The sequence below is a fragment of the Tupaia chinensis genome, unplaced genomic scaffold (assembly GCF_000334495.1).
Source record: "Tupaia chinensis unplaced genomic scaffold, TupChi_1.0 Scaffold145147_1, whole genome shotgun sequence".
NCBI lineage: Eukaryota > Metazoa > Chordata > Mammalia > Scandentia > Tupaiidae > Tupaia > Tupaia belangeri.
Window position 1 is genome coordinate 1,303,138 of NW_006205007.1, and position 19,772 is coordinate 1,322,909.

General features: G+C 37.9%; 1 long non-coding RNA gene across 2 annotated transcripts in view; it reads right to left on the reverse strand.

Annotated features, from left to right (window-relative positions):
• Nucleotides 1–17,906: 17,906 nt before the first annotated feature.
• The window catches only part of LOC102492570 (uncharacterized), a 5,259-nt gene continuing 3,393 nt past the window's right edge, over nucleotides 17,907–19,772 (reverse strand). For both annotated transcript variants that reach the window (XR_003547766.1, XR_337282.3), the window contains one exon: nucleotides 17,907–17,966. This is a non-coding gene — a long non-coding RNA (uncharacterized LOC102492570). The remainder of the gene's footprint in view (nucleotides 17,967–19,772) is intronic.

Here is a 19,772-nt window from a genome sequence, read left to right on the forward strand (position 1 = left end):
CTCTCTCTCTCTCTCTCTCTCTCTCTCTCTCTCTCTCTCTCTCTCTCTCTCTCTCTCTCTCTCTCTCTCTCTCTCTCTCTCTCTCTCTCTCTCTCTCTCTCTCTCTCTCTCTCTCTCTCTCTCTCTCTCTCTCTCTCTCTCTCTCTCTCTCTCTCTCTCTCTCTCTCTCTCTCTCTCTCTCTCTCTCTCTCTCTCTCTCTCTCTCTCTCTCTCTCTCTCTCTCTCTCTCTCTCTCTCTCTCTCTCTCTCTCTCTCTCTCTCTCTCTCTCTCTCTCTCTCTCTCTCTCTCTCTCTCTCTCTCTCTCTCTCTCTCTCTCTCTCTCTCTCTCTCTCTCTCTCTCTCTCTCTCTCTCTCTCTCTCTCTCTCTCTCTCTCTCTCTCTCTCTCTCTCTCTCTCTCTCTCTCTCTCTCTCTCTCTCTCTCTCTCTCTCTCTCTCTCTCTCTCTCTCTCTCTCTCTCTCTCTCTCTCTCTCTCTCTCTCTCTCTCTCTCTCTCTCTCTCTCTCTCTCTCTCTCTCTCTCTCTCTCTCTCTCTCTCTCTCTCTCTCTCTCTCTCTCTCTCTCTCTCTCTCTCTCTCTCTCTCTCTCTCTCTCTCTCTCTCTCTCTCTCTCTCTCTCTCTCTCTCTCTCTCTCTCTCTCTCTCTCTCTCTCTCTCTCTCTCTCTCTCTCTCTCTCTCTCTCTCTCTCTCTCTCTCTCTCTCTCTCTCTCTCTCTCTCTCTCTCTCTCTCTCTCTCTCTCTCTCTCTCTCTCTCTCTCTCTCTCTCTCTCTCTCTCTCTCTCTCTCTCTCTCTCTCTCTCTCTCTCTCTCTCTCTCTCTCTCTCTCTCTCTCTCTCTCTCTCTCTCTCTCTCTCTCTCTCTCTCTCTCTCTCTCTCTCTCTCTATATATATATATATATATACACACACACATACACACACATATATATATGTATGTATTATCCAGTAATATAGCCAGATGACTTTTTACAAGTACGTATGTGTCTAACATTTTTATGGCTCACCAACTTTTTTAAGGTAAAAACTGTTTCTTTTGAGTCTCAGTATCTTTATTTATTTTCTTTTCTTTGTGTGTGTGCATACCTACCTCCAGAAAGAAATAGAAAATCAGTGAGAGAGGAAAAGAAAAAGCAACCCCCCCAATCAAGAATGATCACACCACAATCCCTTCTCATCTCTCCCTCTTTTGGGGATTTTGGGCATGCATGTACACATGTCTGGTATGTTTCTCAAGCTGCCAAGTCCAGGACTGAAACCATTGGGTTGGCCATGTAGGATCTACCTGTCTTAACCAACAGGCCATGGAGCCAGCCCAAGTCTCAGTATCTTTAATATTAATTTTAACAAAGAAACAAATGAACTTTTTTTCTTTCAGATTTAATCTTCTGTCTAAAACATAGCCTTTTTAGACAATAGTCATGCTTAGATAATAAACCACTTTATTTTCAATTTTTCCTTACAAAAAAGGGGAAGAGTAACTCATATAAAGAAAAAAGTTATAATTTGCAATCACCAATACCAAAATAAAGCCAATTCTTGAAAAGATGTCTTAATAAGTTCTATAGAAAGACTACAAAAATAACAAGACCTCTGTCCAACCTATTTTTGTATTCTCTAGAATGCGTTCTTTCCAGAATTTTAAATTCTTCATAGCACCATGCTTTTGGCACTGTAGTTACTCACTTCAGGATAATTTTCTGTACTGAACACTAACTTTGGCCTGAATACTGTGAATATTATCTCCATCCTATAGTAGCCACTATTGTTCCCCCATTTCACTGAGAGGAACACAGGCTTCCATTACCAGCAATATGTAATTTAGATCTGAGAAAGTTCCAATAAAACAAAACAAAATTGCATGCTAAAATAAAACAAACTTCCTTTAAAAAGCATAGCTGAGCATGGAAGAACATAAAAGAAGTCCCAGAATTTGAACTTGAATTAAAAAAAAAAACACACACAACTAAAGCTCAAAGTATGATCTGATATGGGGTTGTCTTAGGGTAGAGCACATGTGTTCTCATTCACTGTAAGAATCAACATAGGCAAGGACTGCACAAATAAGGTGGTGGTTTAGAACCAAAATCTGCTACCAAAAAGATGGAGTCACTAGGATCCAGTGAAAGCATAAAGTAAAACAAACAAGAAACAATGACATGACACCAAATGACAGAAAAGCTTGTCATATTACTACATTCAGAGTCAGAAAACAAAGTCTCCTCCTAGAATTTGCCTCAGAACAGGATTCAGATTTTAAATTAAAATCTACATGCTGCAGGGCCTGGAAACTTTTAAGCCAAGAAATTCCTACTCTCCGTCCTAACTTCCTGCCTCTTAATGTGTCTAAAGCATCCTCTCTTCTCCCTGTGTGTTAATTAATTCCAAAGCTAGTAATACTCACAGGGAGCCTTGCGAAAGAAAATACCAAATCAGTCTAGGAAATGACAGTCTTCATGTCTTCTTTGAAAATTATTATTTTATTATTATTATTATTTTTGGAGAGGTTTTTGCTATAGGGTGCATGCGCTCACCAGACAGAGAGACAGAAAGCGAGGAATCACCCCCCAGGCGGATGGCCACACAGTAATCTCTTCTCCTCCATTCTCCTCTCGGGATTTGTGCATGCACGCACATGTGCCCAGTGTATTTTAAGCCACCAGGTCTCGGACGCAAACCACGGTAGACTACATGGGAGTCCTGTGACAGAGCCATTACACTAACTGCTGGTCTCTGAAAATTATTTTTTAACTATCGTTCAATTTACATTTGCATAGCATATCTTTTTCTATCCTTTTACCTTTAAACTGTGTCTTATTATTTAAAGTAGGTTTTTTTTTTTTGTAGATAGCTTATAGTTGGGTTTTGCCTTTTCACTCTGTGAATCTCTGCCTTTCTTTTGGGTGTTTAACTCAAGGGAGACCTACAGGTCACTGGAACTATCTTTCTGTAAGCTCTCTCCTCTTTGCTACTCTAGTCTATAAATTCTTCCCCCCTTCTGCCTGTCCTCATTTTCAGTTATATCTCATTTCAGAAAAAATAAATAAATAAAAAGGTCATATATTCTTGTCAGTCTTTTGACTTAATCTTCGAGTCATTGATAATAAAATTAATGTAACATATTTATAATGGAAAACTTACAAAGCTGCATTAGTACACGTTTCAGGTTAATTTTTACTCAACTGAACTTGAATAAAACTGGATCTACTTTATTTCAGCCTCAGACCAGTGTCAATTTAGAAATGCTTCCACAGAACATACAGATAAGACTCTAAAAGCTAACCAGGCATATTCCTATTGCCCTTCAAAACTTCATAAAACTTTCACAATCTTACTTTTTCCAGAATTCCTCTCTCTCTCTCTACCTTCCAAAGTAACACAGAATGAAATAATAATAACAAAACAAAATTCCATTCCCCATCTTCTTTTTCTCCTATCTATTCTTTCCTTTTTGCAATTCTTTATTATAAAGAGCAAGCTATTCTTATTCCAGTTCCTCCCATTTACATCTTTGTAAGTACTTAAATTATTTTATTTTATTTTATTTTGGTCACTCCTACCCCACCATTTGAGAGGGATAGGGATAAGAATACATGATTTAATGTTTTACTTGAATCCCTCATGAGTGGGATCTGGTTGGAAAAAAAGCATACCACATTCACCAAAACCTTACCTCTTAATCTTTTAATTAACACTTTTCCAGAAGTGAATCTTGATAAAAATAAAGTTACATGATTAGAAAAAATTTTGAGTGAGAATTCAGTATCACTAGGGTCTTAATGAACATCAAGCATTAATAGTTTTAGCTCATTTCAAATAATGCTTTGATTTTAGAATTTAAATGAAGAAATTTGTTTTTTTTTTTTGTTTTTTTTTTTGTTTTTTGGGTTTTTTTGGAGAGGTTTTTGCTATAGGGCACGTGCGATCACCAGAAAGACAGAGAGAGAAAGAGAGATAGAAAGCTAGAAATCACCCCCCAGGGAGGATGGCCACGCCGCAATCCCTTCTCCTCCATTCTCCTCTTGGGATCTTGGGCACGCACACACACCCGCCCAGTGTGAGTTTAAGCCACGAGGTCTGGGACTTGAACCACGGTCGGTTGGCTACATGGAAGTTCAGCGACATAGCCATTATGGTAATTGCTGTTCCCAGAAATTTGTTATATTTATTTTGGTTCTTACTGATCTAAATGCCATACTGGATTTTTATTTTTAAATCTTTTTTTTAAATTTTTTTGGAGAGGTTTTGCTATAGAGCGCGAGCACTTGCTAGAAAGACAGAGAGAGAAAGAGAGACAGAAAGCAAGAAATCACTCCCCAGGGGGATGGCCATGTCACAATCCCTTCTCTTCCATTCTCCTCTCTGGATCTTGGGCGCACATGTGCCTGGAGTGAGTTTAAGCCACTAGGTCTGGGACTCGAACCATGGTCGACTACATGGGAGTCTAGCAACATAGGCATTATGCTAACTGCTGGTCCCTATATATATTTAAATCTTAATTTGTCTTACTAGCTCAAAACTTTTGTGTAGAGGAAAATTCTTTGTTCACAAAAAAATACATAGCTACAAAACTATTAAATTGTCCTAAAATATGGGTTTAACAATGATTCATAACAACTAGTCCGACAGACTAGGTGACTATTGTGATGCAACTTCAGACTAATTGATTGGCGTTGTATTTTCAGAAATGTTTTGTAGATGTCTTTAGATCCACTTTGTATTATCCTTTTAGGTACTTCCTTCTGAGTTGGAATGGGTTCTTTCCAAATGCTTGGGAAATGATAACTTTTTTTTTCCCAGCTATTAGGCAATTTGAACACATCTTGCTGAGGTGAGTCCTCCTCACTTCTTGCTGGAACTTCCTCCCTTGTGCTTCTAAGAATTATTACACAAAGTAAGGTACAAATGACTATCAGGGAGCCAGCAGATGGTGCAATGGTTACATTGCTGGGTTTCCATGTAGTCTACCGCAGTTCAAGTTCCAGACCCAGTGGCTTAAAACTCACGTTACGGACCAGCAGTTAGTGTAAAGGCTATATCTTATTATCCAAACTTTTAAATGTAATAGATGCTTTCCCTGAATGCCAAAGATACTAAAATATGAAAGTCTTAATTTTTTTCCTTTTATTACCTCACTCTTGAGAATTAGAAGTTTTTTTAAGCTGGATAGCTACATAAGAGGAGAAAATACAAAGTAAATACAATAACTAAGAGCATGAAAGGAGGAAGTTAGATTTAGGGGGGAAAAAAAGGTAGGTAACTACCTCACTCTTTATACCAAAATAAAATCCAGGCAAATCAAAGATTTGAGCAAAATAAAAACTGAGACCATAAAAGCACTAGAAGGGGGAACCAGCAGTTAGCGTAATGGCTATGTCGCTGGACTCCCACGTAGTCGACCGCAGTTCACTTCCCAGACCCGGTGACTTAAAACTCACGCCGGGCGCGTGTGCGTGCATGCCCAAGATCCCGAGAGGAGAATGGAGGAGAAGGGATTGCGGCGTGACCATCCCCCCTGGGGGGTGATTTCTCGCTTTCTGTCTCTATGTCTCTCTCTGTCTGTCTGGCGAACGCACGCGCACTATAGAGAAAAAAAAAAAATCTCTCCACAAAAAAGCACTAGAAGGTAACCTGGAAGAATTTCTAAAAATAGTCTTTTTAATAAGAGATAATATTTTTGTGTTGTTATTTTTTTAAAGAATAACTTATTTAATTTTATTTATTATTCTTTAAAAATCTGCTATAGGGCATGTGCACTCACGAGAGAGAGACAAAATGAGAAAGCATGCCACCAGGTCCAAGACTCGAACCAAGGTAGACCATGTGGAAGTCTTATGCCTTAACCACCATGCCATCTGCCAGCCCATGTTGTTGTTATTTTTGAAACAGAGTGGCTCAAATTCCTCCTGCCTCAACATCCAGAACAGCTGGGCTTACCAATACCCACCAGACCTAGCTGTTAGGTTAGACCAGGAATCAAACCTGTGTTTCCTATGTGGTTCCAGCTTGAGAAACATATTGTCTCCTCAGTGTGTACCAGAGCTGGACCTGGAGAAGTTTAGTAAACATAAATCTAGAAATCATAAAGGAATCCACTTGGATTGCATGGCTGTGTTTATTTTCAAGGGTAGCTGGGGAAAGTTCAATTAGCAAGAAAGGAGGTGGGAAGAGGATTATAGATAAACAACAGAATCTGCCCTTATCTTTGTCTTTTTATCTGCAGAATTCTATACTCTTATAGAATTGCTGGATTTTATCATCTCTTAATGTTTTGTTTTAATTACATTAAGTACAAAAGAATACTGATCCAGCCTAATTCACGTAGCCCCTAGCATACTGGAAGCCACATGCTCACCACAAGTGTGAATCCTCAAGTTGAACTGAGAATATGCTAGGTGCCCACATGGATCTCCTAGATCCTGAAGAGCTAGAGAACTGTGATCACAGTATGATGAGACCTTGTCAAGGGTACTTTCTCTCTCTTTTGTGTATGCATGCACACATACTATCAAAAAAAAAAAAAGGAATGCTAATGTATCAAAACAATAAAAAGTAAAATGTATATGATATTGTACTCTAAAATATAAGGCAAATAAGATTTTTAGAAATATATAAATTCTAAGTACTGTTATTATAACATGAAACAATGGACTAATCTTAAACAATTATAGAAAACTTATCTAGTCTACATAGAATAAAAGAAAATGTTCATATTATACCAACTTATCAAAAAAGAAAAAAATTTAAATACAAGTAATTGCTATAAGGAACAGTAAATTATTTTAGATGAAAAGGAGTTTTATTTATAAATCTCAGAAATCCTATTCATATCAAATGAAAAATATATTGTATAACATAATGACTTTACAGATGTCAAATATAAAGAAAATAACTATAACCACATAATCTTTCAGTAACTATTTAGTTAGGTGAATTTATTCCTGTAAACATACTGGTATCAGCTAAAAACAAAAATTATATAAGCAGCATATTGTACATGACTTCAGTCAGAAGACTCAGGAAATAAGAACATCAATACATAATGCATTTTAAAAACTTCAGGCCAAAATCATCTTATGCCTTGGTTAATGCCAAATCTTAAAAGACTTTTACATGAGGAAAGTATAATTTCAAACAAGTCAGTGTATATGCATAAGTCATACATTTTTAGCTGAGTAGGAAAAATAATGTTACTATATTTTCAATCTACTACTGTATTTGTTTTAATCTTAAACCAAAAATTCTTAACAAGGTTTTCTAGTTGTTTCAAGCATCTCAAAAAGTTTAGAAACATAATGGATATCCTTGTCAGTAATTAAGACATAAAAAATATTTATACCAAATAACAAAGTACAAATTCAGAAACCCTCATCAACCTTAGCATTTATTAGTAAAGCAAACAAGGAATGACAAAACTAAAATATAAAATCAATTCTATTACCTCAGTCCAAAAGAACAAAGAAGTCTCACCCCAAACAAAAAACTATTATCTATGCTGTCACTAATGCTCTAATGCTGTACAAAAATCAAAGAATTCTGACTTAGTTTTGGCTATATAGTTATCTATTAAGCTCCTGGGAAAGTCATGAATATTTTTCCATGTTTTCTATGCAAAAATGTATCATGACTGTACAGACAACCCAGTAGCTAATTCAGATTCTAAAGCTGTCTTAGTTCAGACTGTGGAAGGGGTTTATTTCTCACAGTTCTGGAGGCTAGAAGTCTAAGACCAGGATGCTAGCATGGCCAGGTTCTGGTGAGAGCCCTCTTCCAGGTGATAGATTATTGATTCTCATTGTATTTTCACATGGTAAAGAGAAGAGAAGCGAAGCAAACTCTGTCATGACTCTTGATTATAAAAGCACTAATCACATTCATGAGGAATCTATCCTCCTGAACTCATCTAATCCCAATTACCTCTCAAAGTCCCCACTTCCTGTGACAGTGTTTCAACATATGAATTTAGGAGGGATACATTCATTCTTTCAACAAAAAACCCTTTATTCTTCAATAATTCTTCATAATTTTTTTGAGAAATTTTTGCTGTAGGGGTGCATGTGCTTGCTGGGGAGACAGCGAGAAATAGAGAGACAGAAAATGAGAACTCACTCCTCAGGGAGATGGCCACACCACAATCTCTTCTCTATTCTCCCCTCAGGAGGGATTTTAGGCATGCACACACAGATGCCCAGTGTGAGTTTCAAGCCACTGGGTCCAGGACTCGAACCATGGTTGACCAGGAGGGAGTCCAACACCTTAACCATTATATCATTTGTTGGCCCCAATTCTTCATAATCATATGGAAGATTTGGTTATTTACAAGTGAAGCAAAAGCTTTTTCTGTAATTAAGATTTGAGGCTATATAAATTTGTAGCATTTTCTAACCATTATCATAATCCTAAATTACCATAACTTTTTAGTATATTTGACCCTATTTATTATAGACCGGCTACCTTTATTAGTCAACTTTGCTCTAGTAAAAATGATCCAAGAATTCAGTTACTTACAGTTAACAATGGATGGCTCAGTTGTGATAGTGCAGGCTACTAAAATGTGTTCTTGGGACTATAGGAGAGACCCAGGTTTGATTCTGGGTCTAATCTAAAGGCTAGTCATGGAGATGCATGTGCCTATAACTCCAGCTACCTGGGAAGCTGAGGTAGGAAGATTGTGATACAATAAGACCCTGTTTTTAAAAATTAAAATTGGGAACAGCAGATGGTACAGTGGTTACATTGCTCGATTTCCACATGGTCAATCACGGTTTGAGTCCCAGACCTGGTGGCTTGAAACTCAATGCCGGGCACAATTGCATGCAAAAATGACCAAAATCCTGGGAGGAGAATGGAGAAGGGATTGTGTCATGGCCATCCTCCCAGAGAGTGATTTCTCACTTTCCCTTTCTCTGTCTCTGTCTGTCTCTCTCTCTCTCCTGCAAATGTACATGCCCCAAGGCAAAAACCTCTCAAGAAAAAAAAAATTAAAACGAAAGAAAACAAAACAAAAAAAGGCTCATTCCTTGCTCAAATTACATGTTGACTTCCAAGTCTGCCTGTGGTTTTGTTCCAAGCATCTCTTTATTCTGAGATTCTGACTAAAGGAACTGTCTCTGTGTGGAACATTCTATTCTTATGGCAATGGGAAAGAGCAAGATTGTTGGCAACAATATTCAATGACATGTCACTTATTTTTATATATCATTGGCCAAAAGAAGTCACATGGGCAAAGATGACAATATGACAGGAAATTATATTGAGGCATTACAAATTACATGGTAATGAGTAGGGTATTTAATTCTCTTATAGATGAACAGGTTACCTGACAGGGAATATAATCTAGCAGTTGTACTATCACAGGCTTAACACAATGGAGTTATTTAAAATATATATCTTCATCTTTGCAGAAATATGTTCAATCACAGCTTCTTTCAGTTTTCTTTGATCTACTCAGAGTATTGTTCATTAGAAGTCCACCTAAGTTGGATCTGTGATCCCAGAAAAATAAAGAGAACATATGAGGGAAGATGGCTACTTTGAATGCACTTCGAAAACCATGTTCATAAAAATTACATCTTAGGCTACTGAATGATTTTACAGATGTGATAATATTTATTCTATAAGTCTGCTGATAGGATTAAATGAAGTGAGCTGGCATATAACAGAGTAGAATTTTGAAATATTTGTTATTTTCTTTATTAAAAAAAATTGGGGGGGGGCAGCAGGTAGCATGGTATTTAAAGTTCTGGACTCTTACGTGGCCAACAGCAGTTTTTCAGTCCTGGTGCTTACTTTCTCGCTTTCTTTCTCTCGCTCTCTGGTGAGCACACATGCACTCTAGCAAATTACTACTACTAATGATATTAAATATAATTAAATAAATAATTCTTAAATAAGTTTTAGGTCAGTCAAGTGGTGTGGTGGTTAAGAAGCTGGATCCCACAAAACTGACTGCAGGGTTTGAGTCTGGGAACTAGCAATTTGAAAAATAAGCTAGAGGTGCATATATATATATATATATATATATGTACCCAAAATCTGAAGAGGAGAATGAAGGAGAAGGTATTACAGTGTGACCAGCCCTGCTGGGGATGTTTTCTCACTTCCTCTCCCTCCCCATCTCCAGTGAGCATATGCATCCTATACCAAAATTTAAAAAAACAAAAAAGTTTCAGAAATGTCTAACACACATACCAGTACCTAATAAAATTATAGAAGATAGCTGATGTTTAAAAGAATTATTTTCTTTAACTTTATTTATTTATTTGTTTATGTATTAAAATTTGACCAGAGAGGAGGGGGAGAGAGAGGGAAGTAAGGAGGGAGAGAGGGAGGGAGAAAGAAAAAGCAAACCACCAGGTCTGAGACTTGAACCATGGTCTGCCATGTGGGAGTCCAGCATCCTTAACCACCACGCCACCTGCTGGCCCGAAGCTCATTTTTTTAAGAGGTCTTATTCTGTCTCTGTCCTCCTGCCTCTGTCTCCTGAACCCCTGCAACTGTAGGTATGTGCCACTGGATGCAACTTTCAGAATGAGCAGAAATTCAAACCCAGGCCTCCCATTTGGCTTCACTCTACCAAGTGGCAGTGTCTGCTATCACAATCTATCACAACTCAGTCAATTAATTGTTTTCTTTTTTAAAAAGTTTATTTGTTGGGACCAGCAGTTGGCATAATGGCTACGTTTCTGGACTCCCAGCTATTCAACTGCAGTTCAAGTCTGGACCCAGTGGCTTAAACTCACAACGGGCGCGTGTGCATGCCCAATATCCCGAGAGGAGAATGGAGGAGAAGGGACGGCGGTGTGGCCATCCCCCCTGGGGGGTGATTTCTCGCTTTCTGTCTCTCTGTCTCTCTCTGTCTTTCTGGCGAACATAGGCGCCCTGTAGCACAAAGTTTATTTTTTAATATTTACTTCTTCTATGAGGAAGAAATCACAGCCACCCATACATGTGCCTCTTGGGTACAAGGAGACCTTGAATGTGGATCTGGGATGTTCCCATAAGGCAATGGCATTAAGGACTGCTGTTACTACTGCACTATTGCAGCATGCTTGCAGATTATTTGAGTGTAGACATGATTAGTTATGTTTACCATGAAGAATGTGAAAAAGACACACCAAACTAATTTTTTAAAAAATAAGATTATTAAATTGATTTCTAAAATGCTATAAAAAGGTTTTCGAAATTAGGAAGGTACTTCTCAAAATCATGTGTAGCAGCCAGCAGCTGGCACGGTGGTTAAGATGCTGGATTCCCACATGGTCAGCCATGGTTTGAGTCCTGACATGGTGGCTTGCTTCCTCACTTTCTCTGTCTCTATTTCTCTCTCTCTCCCTCTCTGGCGAGTTAATGTACCCTATAGCAAACTAATAATAATAAATAAAATTAAATAAATAATTCTTTTTTAAAAATCATGTGTAATACACATGGAGATAAGATAAAGTAAATTAGGAAGATTGAGTGCTTATTGATCAAATATACCTAGTGTTGGATAAGACTCCCATTCACACAGAGATATCTATAAACTATGTACTTGTTCTGTTCACATTATAATTGAAGATCTGAAAATTTTTTTAAAAGTTATTTGCTTCCTCCATGAGCAAACAATCGAGAGGCAGAGAGAGCATCCCCAACAGGGTCCTGCTGCAGTGATCCACTTCCAGCTTTAACTAGTCTCACATCATGGGCTCATGCGTACCTGGAATACCCAGGTCTTCAGACACAAACCTGGAACCTTCCCATGTAGATCAACCTCACAGACTATTATGTGTTACTATCACACCACTGTCCAGCCCTTGAAGATTTAAATTTGAGTGAAAAAATGTATACTTTGCTTTTCACAACTGGAAAACAGTATCAGTCCAAAGAAACAGAAATAATAGGATATATGCATATATATCAAAGGATTATAACAACTAGATTCATGAAAGTTATATCTCAAGCTATTGGAAGAACTTAAGATGTGATAATCACTTTGTGATTACAGTTTATATCAGAGAGAGTAATTTTATTTTTAAGAATTCACTTACAAATTTGTACTGCTGACGAATTCAAAATCTGTAGGGCAGGATGACAGATAGACACTGCTATCATTTTTGGTTTGTTCTGTTTTTTTGAGAGATTTTTGCTATAGGATACATGTGCTTCCTGGAGAGAGAAAAAAGGGATAAATCACCCTCCTTGGGGAAAGGCCATGCTGCAATCCCTTCTCCTCCATCCTTCTCTCAGAATTTTGGCCATGCATGCACATACTCCTGACGTAAATTTCAACCCACCAAGTCTAATACTCAACTGCAGTTGGTCATGTGAGAGGCCAGCATCTTAACCAATATGCTACCTACTGGCCCAGGCACTGCTATCTTGATACAGAATTTCTTCTATAAAAATCCTCAGGTTTTGTTCTGACGGCCTTAGATGGTACCCAACCAAATTATCAAAGGTAATCTTCTTTACTTAAAGTTGACAGATTATAGACATTAATGTAAAGCATATCTTTGTGCTCTCCCCAAATTAATATTTTGAAATCTTATCTCCAATGTGATGGTATTTAAATGTATAAGGCCTTTGGAAGTGGATTGATCTTGAGGGTGGATGGAGCCTGCATGAATGGGATTAGTACCTGTACAAAAGAAAACCCAGAGAGTTCTCTTACCCTTCTACCTTGCAAGGATATAGAAAGATGGCCAACTATAAATCAGAAGAGGGCCCTTACCAGACACTGAATTTGCCAGCACCTTCATCTTGCCTCCTCATCTGTATGAAAGAAATGTTGCTTTGTGTGTGTGTTTGTGCATGTGTTTTTTGTTTGTTTGTTTTTGTTTTTTTGTTATAGGGCATGTGGACTCACCAGAGAGACAGAGAAATAGAAAGTGAGAAATCACTCCCAGAGGGATGACTGCAATCCCTTCTCCATTCTCCTCTCAGAATTTTGGGCATGATGTACACACACCTGGCGTGAGTTTAAGCCACTGAGTCAGCACTCAAACTGCTGTTGACTATGTGGGAGTCAAGTGATGTAACCATTATACCATCTACTGGTCCCAAGAAATGTTCACTGTTAAAGACACCAAGTCTGTGATATTTTTGTTACAGCAATCCAATCAGACCTGGACAGAAGCAAGTAAACAAATACATGGGATAACCTCAGGTACTGAAAAGCAGTAAAATAAAAATTAAACAGTATAGGTGAAGACTTTCTGTGGTTAATGGTCAGTGAAGAACTTTGAGGATGTGATATTTAAGCAGACTTTAATGAAGTATGGAAGTAACCCAGGGAAAGCTCTGTTCAAGAGTATTTCATGCAAAGGCCAGGGTTAAGTCTAAAGGCTCAAAAGGTAGCAAGATTCTTCGTATATTCAAAAAATACCAAGATCTTCAGAGTGACAAGACCATAATTGAGGAGTAGAAGCTTAGTTATAGTCTAGTTGATTAAGCCACATGTGATGTAGCCAAAGAGATAAATCAGTGGGCACAGCCAAATTTGATAGAGTCAATGAGATGAGAACAGTCAGTGGGCCCATGACTAGGTTAAAGATTATAAATTCCACAGAATGCAACACCACGGCCTTTCGAGCCACTCCTCTGTCCACTCAGTAGTGTACTTTTCCTTTTACTTAATAAACTAACTACCTTTCCCTTGCACTATTTGCGTGTTTTGTTCAGTTCTTTGTCCAAAACACTAAGAACCTGAATATCATGCAGAAATCACCCTGCAACAGATGCCATGTCATGAAGGCTTTTGGATGGGAGAACTTTGTATTTTATTATATATGATGAGAAAATATTAAAAACGTATCTTTTGATTTGATTTACATTTTCAAAAGGTGACTCTGGCTAATGTATGTTGTATACACTGCTGGTCCCCATACAGTATATATTTCAAAGGCAGAACTGACAAGACATGTTGATGAATTAAATGTGTGATGAGAGGGACCAGCAGTTAGTGTAATGGCTATGTCGCTGGACTCCCATGTAGGTGACCATGGTTTGCGTCCTGGATCTGGTGGCTTAAAACTCACACCGGGCATGTGTGCGTGCATGCCCAAGATTCCAACAGGAGAATGGAGGAGACGGGATTGCAGCATGGCCATCCCCATGCTGGGGATATCACTTGGGGGTGATTTCTCACTTTCTGTCTCACTTTCTGTCTCTCTGTCTCTCTCTGTCAGTCTGGCAAGCGCACGTGCCCTATAGCAAAAATTTCTCCAAAAATAAATAAATAATAATAAAACAAATGTGTGATGAGAAAGAGAGGAATCAATTAAAGCATCTAGATTTTTGGCTACCAGGTGAGTGTTGACACCATTTACAACATGGGAAATAACAGGAATGTTGTTTTTACATGAGGTAAATATGAGTTCAATTTTGGATATAAGAGATGCCAAGAAACAGTTTGAGCTAGAAGAGGATGGGTTAGAGATAGTAATTTAGGAATCATCTGCATATATATAATATTTAAATTAATGGATCTAGATTAAATCATTTAGAAAGAACAGTAGATGGTGAAAAAAGCCAAGGATACTCCCAACATTCAGAATTTGGGAAAAGGAAGCATCTCTCAAGGGAATCTAAGGCCAGCATCTGAAGAAGAGTATAATTTTTTTGAAAACCAAGTAAAGAAAGTGTGTTAAGAAGAAGAAAGGGACCAACTTCTAGATGCTGCTGAAAGATTATGATGAGAATACACCCAATCTTAGGCCATATTAATAGAAGCTTAGAACAAGGGAAATAAATTTTATATTCTGTTAGTCTGGTCAAAATATATCTTTACTGTTCTGTAAGGTATAGCCAAATGACAGTGATAATAATAGATACAATCTATTGAGCTCCTGTTTTGTTCTACTATTTTTTTCAAAGCTTCATAGAAATTTCCTTAAGATAAAGATAGCAACTGTCAACATTCCATACTTGTCACTCATTCTAGAGCATGATTATAGAACTTGTCTACTTGGTGACTATCCATGTACGAGCTTTCTTTGAACTGTAAGCATGGGACAACATGGAAGTGCAGGGAGCTAATGAATCCAAAAGCGGCCTTCACTGACGATGGAAGGGAGTTGAAGGGTAAGTATCTACAGCTCTCACTTCTCATGTAGGATAACTCTGAGACATATTTCACATGATCTCCCATGGTTCTCCCATGGGACTAAGCCTGCCTGCCCCTTGCACCCAATGGTTACCTCTTTGATAACACACCCCTTTTTGGTGTCCTTTCCTTCCTTGTCTCACTTCCCCTCTGGGCAATGGCACTCCTTGGGGTCATTTCCCAAATAAACAACCTATGATAAATTCTAGTCTGGGGTCTACTTCTTGGAGAAGGAGACCTAAGTCAATCGGTATTGCTATCCACGCATAAAACATGATTTGTAGAGCTAGAGTTATATACTAGAACTATGGAGTTACAGAGCTAGTAGTAATAGAGGTGGTTTTCAAACACAGTCTATCTGTTGCAGCATCTCAGGCTTGGGGCTGAGATACTGTGTCTATGTTATTACAGTGAAATACTCTGTGAACAATCAACAAAGAATCTGCTAAGTGACTACAGAAACTCTAAAAATTTCTTATTAGTTTAGTTTTTCTTTCCCCAATGTATCATAGTATTAAATGCTGTATTTTTTTAAATGTTACTTGATACAAGTCTGCCTCTCTCTCTAAACTATATGCTCTATGAGAACAAAGTCCACACCTAGTTGTCTTACCATTGTTTCCCTGGAATTTCATAAATACTGTAGGTGAAAGCAGAGAAACAGTGGAAGACATGAGTAAGCGGAAATTAAGTAGAGAGGGATGGCGGATACTGGGGGTTACAGTCAAAGCAGAAGAAGCAGGACTGTGTTGGGAGAAATAGAGTAAGTGACAGAGTGCTTGAGTCATGGGGATGGTGCAGTGACTGAACGAGATAATAGCATGGTCCCCATCCTTCAGACATGACCACAAGCGTGTTTGTTAGTTCCCTAGAGCTGCTTCTGGATCCTGAACAATAAATGATAATATGGTTCCCCATGACACAAAACATTATATTGTGGAACAGTTTTCTTTCCCTGACTTACTTCCCTAGGAATCCTTATAATAAGCCTTCATGCCTTGAGGTACATTGACCACACCTTTGAAACTCAAAAGCCTTAAAGATCTGTCAATTGAGGATAATAATACTGTCATATTTTTTATTAGTTGTGGAAGGCACAATCCATAGGAAAGCACCTTAAAACTAAGATTTTCTAGAAGTAGAAGCCATGTCTTTTGGAACACTTTTTCTTTCTTTTTGTTTAGTTATTGTTACAGGGCGTGCGCACTCATTGAGGGGGACTGAGGAGAAATAACCTGCCCCCCAGGGAGGTTGGCCACACTGCATTCCCTTCTCCTCCATTTTTCCTTTGGGATTTTTTGGGATGCATATACATGGACTCAGTGTGATTTTTAAGCCATCAGGTCCAGGATTTGAACAGAGGAGTTGGCCATGTGGGATCCAGTGCCTTAACTTCCATGCCATCTGGTGGCCCTGGTCTATTCTCTAGCCACAAAGATGCTCAAACTGCACACAAGGCAGTCTGCAGATGTTGCACAGGAGATGCTTCCTGGAGCAACCCTCAACCAATGACAAATGAAAGCAAATGGATAAAAATCTAGTTTCTTTGTCCCTCAGGTGTGACAACTCTCTAGTGGTTTCTGTGTTTCTAGTGTTCTAGTGGTTTCTCTAGTTGCTCAGTGGGACTGAGTCCCAACTGCTCATAGTGGTAACCTGATTGTTAATACAACCTGTATTGATTTTCTTCCCTTTGCTAGTCTCCTACTGAAATTTCTTGGGATCACCTCCCAAATAAATGGCATTAATGCTTAAGTCCTATTTACAAAGTCTGCTTCTGAGGAAATCCAAACTAAGGTACCTGGTATGCAAACTACTGCCAATTTATTATAAGCCCATGGAAAAACATTTTTAAAAAAAGAACAAAATCTCTGGTGAACATTTCATGAGCTATATGTCTACATATTTATTTAATTCAAAGGACTTTCTTTTTTATGGGAAGTATTTCCACTCCTTTTCATTCTTCTCTCCTTCCTTCTGTTCTTCCTTCCACCTGCTTGCCTTGAAATGTCATTTCCTTTTATGAAACAGAGCAGTGGGAAATGGTAGTTAAAAAAAAAAAGCCTGCTTACTTCACAAAATTGACTAATTCCTAACAATTCAATATTCTCCATTTTTATGGAAGCTTTAATAGTCGAAAAGTCAGATGTCTGGAAATCACTGCTTTATGCTACTTACTACATGTTAAATTTCTTTTACTTTGCTAGAAGGCATGTGTGACAGCCATAGAGAAACAGAGGGAAAAAATTATTCCTTAGTGAATCATGCCACAATCCCTTCTGCATTTCTCCACCACTGGGATTTTGAACATGCATGCACATGCACTCAGTGTATTTTTTCAAGCTACCAGGCCAAGATATGAATTTTGGTCAGTCATGTCTGACTCCCTTAATCACTAGGTTACTTTTCTTTCTTTCTTTCTTTCTTTCTTTTTTTTTTTGGAGAGATTTTTGCTATAGGGCACGTGCGCTCACCAGACAGACAGAGAGAGACAGAGAGACAGAAAGCAGGAAATCACCCCCCAGGGGGGATGGCCACGCCGCAATCCCTTCTCCTCCATTTTCCTCTCGGGATCTTAGGCATGCACGCACACGCGCCCGGCGTGAGTTTAAGCCACCGGGTCCAGGACTCGAACCGCGGTCGACTACGTGGGAGTCCAGCGACATAGCCATTACGCTAACTGCTGGTCCCTTTTTTCTCTTTTTAATAGACTTCTGCTATAGGGCATGTGCACTCACCAGAGAAAGAGAAAGTAAATCACCCCCAGGGGGATGGTCACACCATAATCCCTTCTCTTCCAGTCTCCTCTCAGGATTTTGGGCAAGTATGTATACATGTCCAGATTGAGTTTTAAGCTGCCAGGTTCAGTACTTGAATTGCAGTCCACTCTGTGGGAATCCAGCAACATAAACATTATGCCATTTATTGCTCCAATATTGCTTTTTTAACAATTAAAAAATGAGTAGAAAGTTGAAAAATAAAAAATGCTCTGTTAGGATAACAGGTAAAATAGAAAAGTCTTCAAGAGGACACATGAATCGAGAAATAATTATAGTTCAAAATAACTTAGAAAGCTATTTTCAGTTTAGTAAAGTTATAATGTCTTTAAAGTACTTAAACTCTTATTATTTGTAATTAGCTGAACTCAAATCCTACCCTTTTAGTGTGTAACTATTTTCAAGATTTTTAAAGAACATTAGGTTTTCAGTGTACTAACTGAATTTGGAGGTGAAGGGGTTACCAGACTTCAAATAGAAAAAATAATGTAACCTGAATTATAGACTTTGCAGGATTCCCAAGGTGAAAAGGCCAAAGGTTAGCTGGATTTCATGACTGCGCTTCAGGTAGTGTATAAATTGCTGCTGACATATGCAAAGACTTTGATATAATAATGAGGGATATATGGAGGATATATGTCTACCCACCCTGATTCCACTTTCCTTGCCCTGAAACTATTTTACTTCATTTTTTTATTTTTCTTCTGCTGCAGGGTACTAGTACATAAAGGAGCCAAAGCAGAGAACAGAAACTATTGATATATAAATGTTCCTGGTCAGAGAAATATAATAGAAAAAGAAAAAAAGACTAGAAATCATGGAGGAGGAAAGTTTTTGATAAAGAATAATAAAAAATCTACAATACAGAGACAGGAGTAAACCAAATAATAAAATCATATTTTCTACCCTTTAATCTTTCAAGAGAAGGTATAATGAGATCTAACCATTTCAAGATTCTTTAACTATTACATTATAATGTTCAAGAGGGGTCCTGATAATTTTCTTTGAAGTTCATTTTAGAGCCTCTGAGATCATACTATTTTGTTATTGTTGTTTACTTGTTTGTTTTGCTATAGTATATGTGCACTCACTGGAGAGAGAAATAGAGAGAGGGAAGGTAAGAAATCACCCCCCTAGGGGGGATGGCCATGCCACAATCCCTTCTCCTCCAATTCTCCTCCTGGGAATTTTGGGCATGCAAGCACATGCACCCAGGACTTGAACTGTATAGCCAGTCATGTGGTATCCAGATGCCTTAATCTCCAGGCCACCTGCTACCTGTCCTCATACCATTCTTTAATTTCTCCATGGTGTTTATAATTTCCATAAATCTTATTTAGTTATTATACCACATACTATAATCTCTGTAGACTACTTTTTCATCAAAATATTTATTTTAACTTTAATATCCTCCATGTTATTTTCTCAAAAGAACTTCCTATTAAGATTTGTACTCTGGAGGATTTTAAGATAAGATCAACAAATGTAGTAGAGATATAAGAGTTAAAAGTAAAATTTTTCTTTTGAAATGTTTGAGTTACTGATACCTTCTGATACTTTAGATAAACTTGTATAGCTAAACATGTACTATGGCATGGAATATAGTTTGGGATTCTTCAAATACAGCTATAAGCTTTTTATCGCTTTTTGTTTAGTCTTCCTGTCAGAAACGATTCATATACACTATCTGCTTAAACCGTTTGAGGGTCTCTGATAATTATATACTGACTTGGTCTTATTTTTTCTTACATATTAAAAGTCTCAAAACTGGAAATTATTTGGGAACATTCATAATTGATTGCCAATAAAACCAGAATATGCCTTTATGGTTTTTTTAAAAAAGAATTATTTATTTAATTGCATTTGTTATTATTTTTTTAATTTGACCAAACAGAGACAGAGAAATAAAGGGAAAGA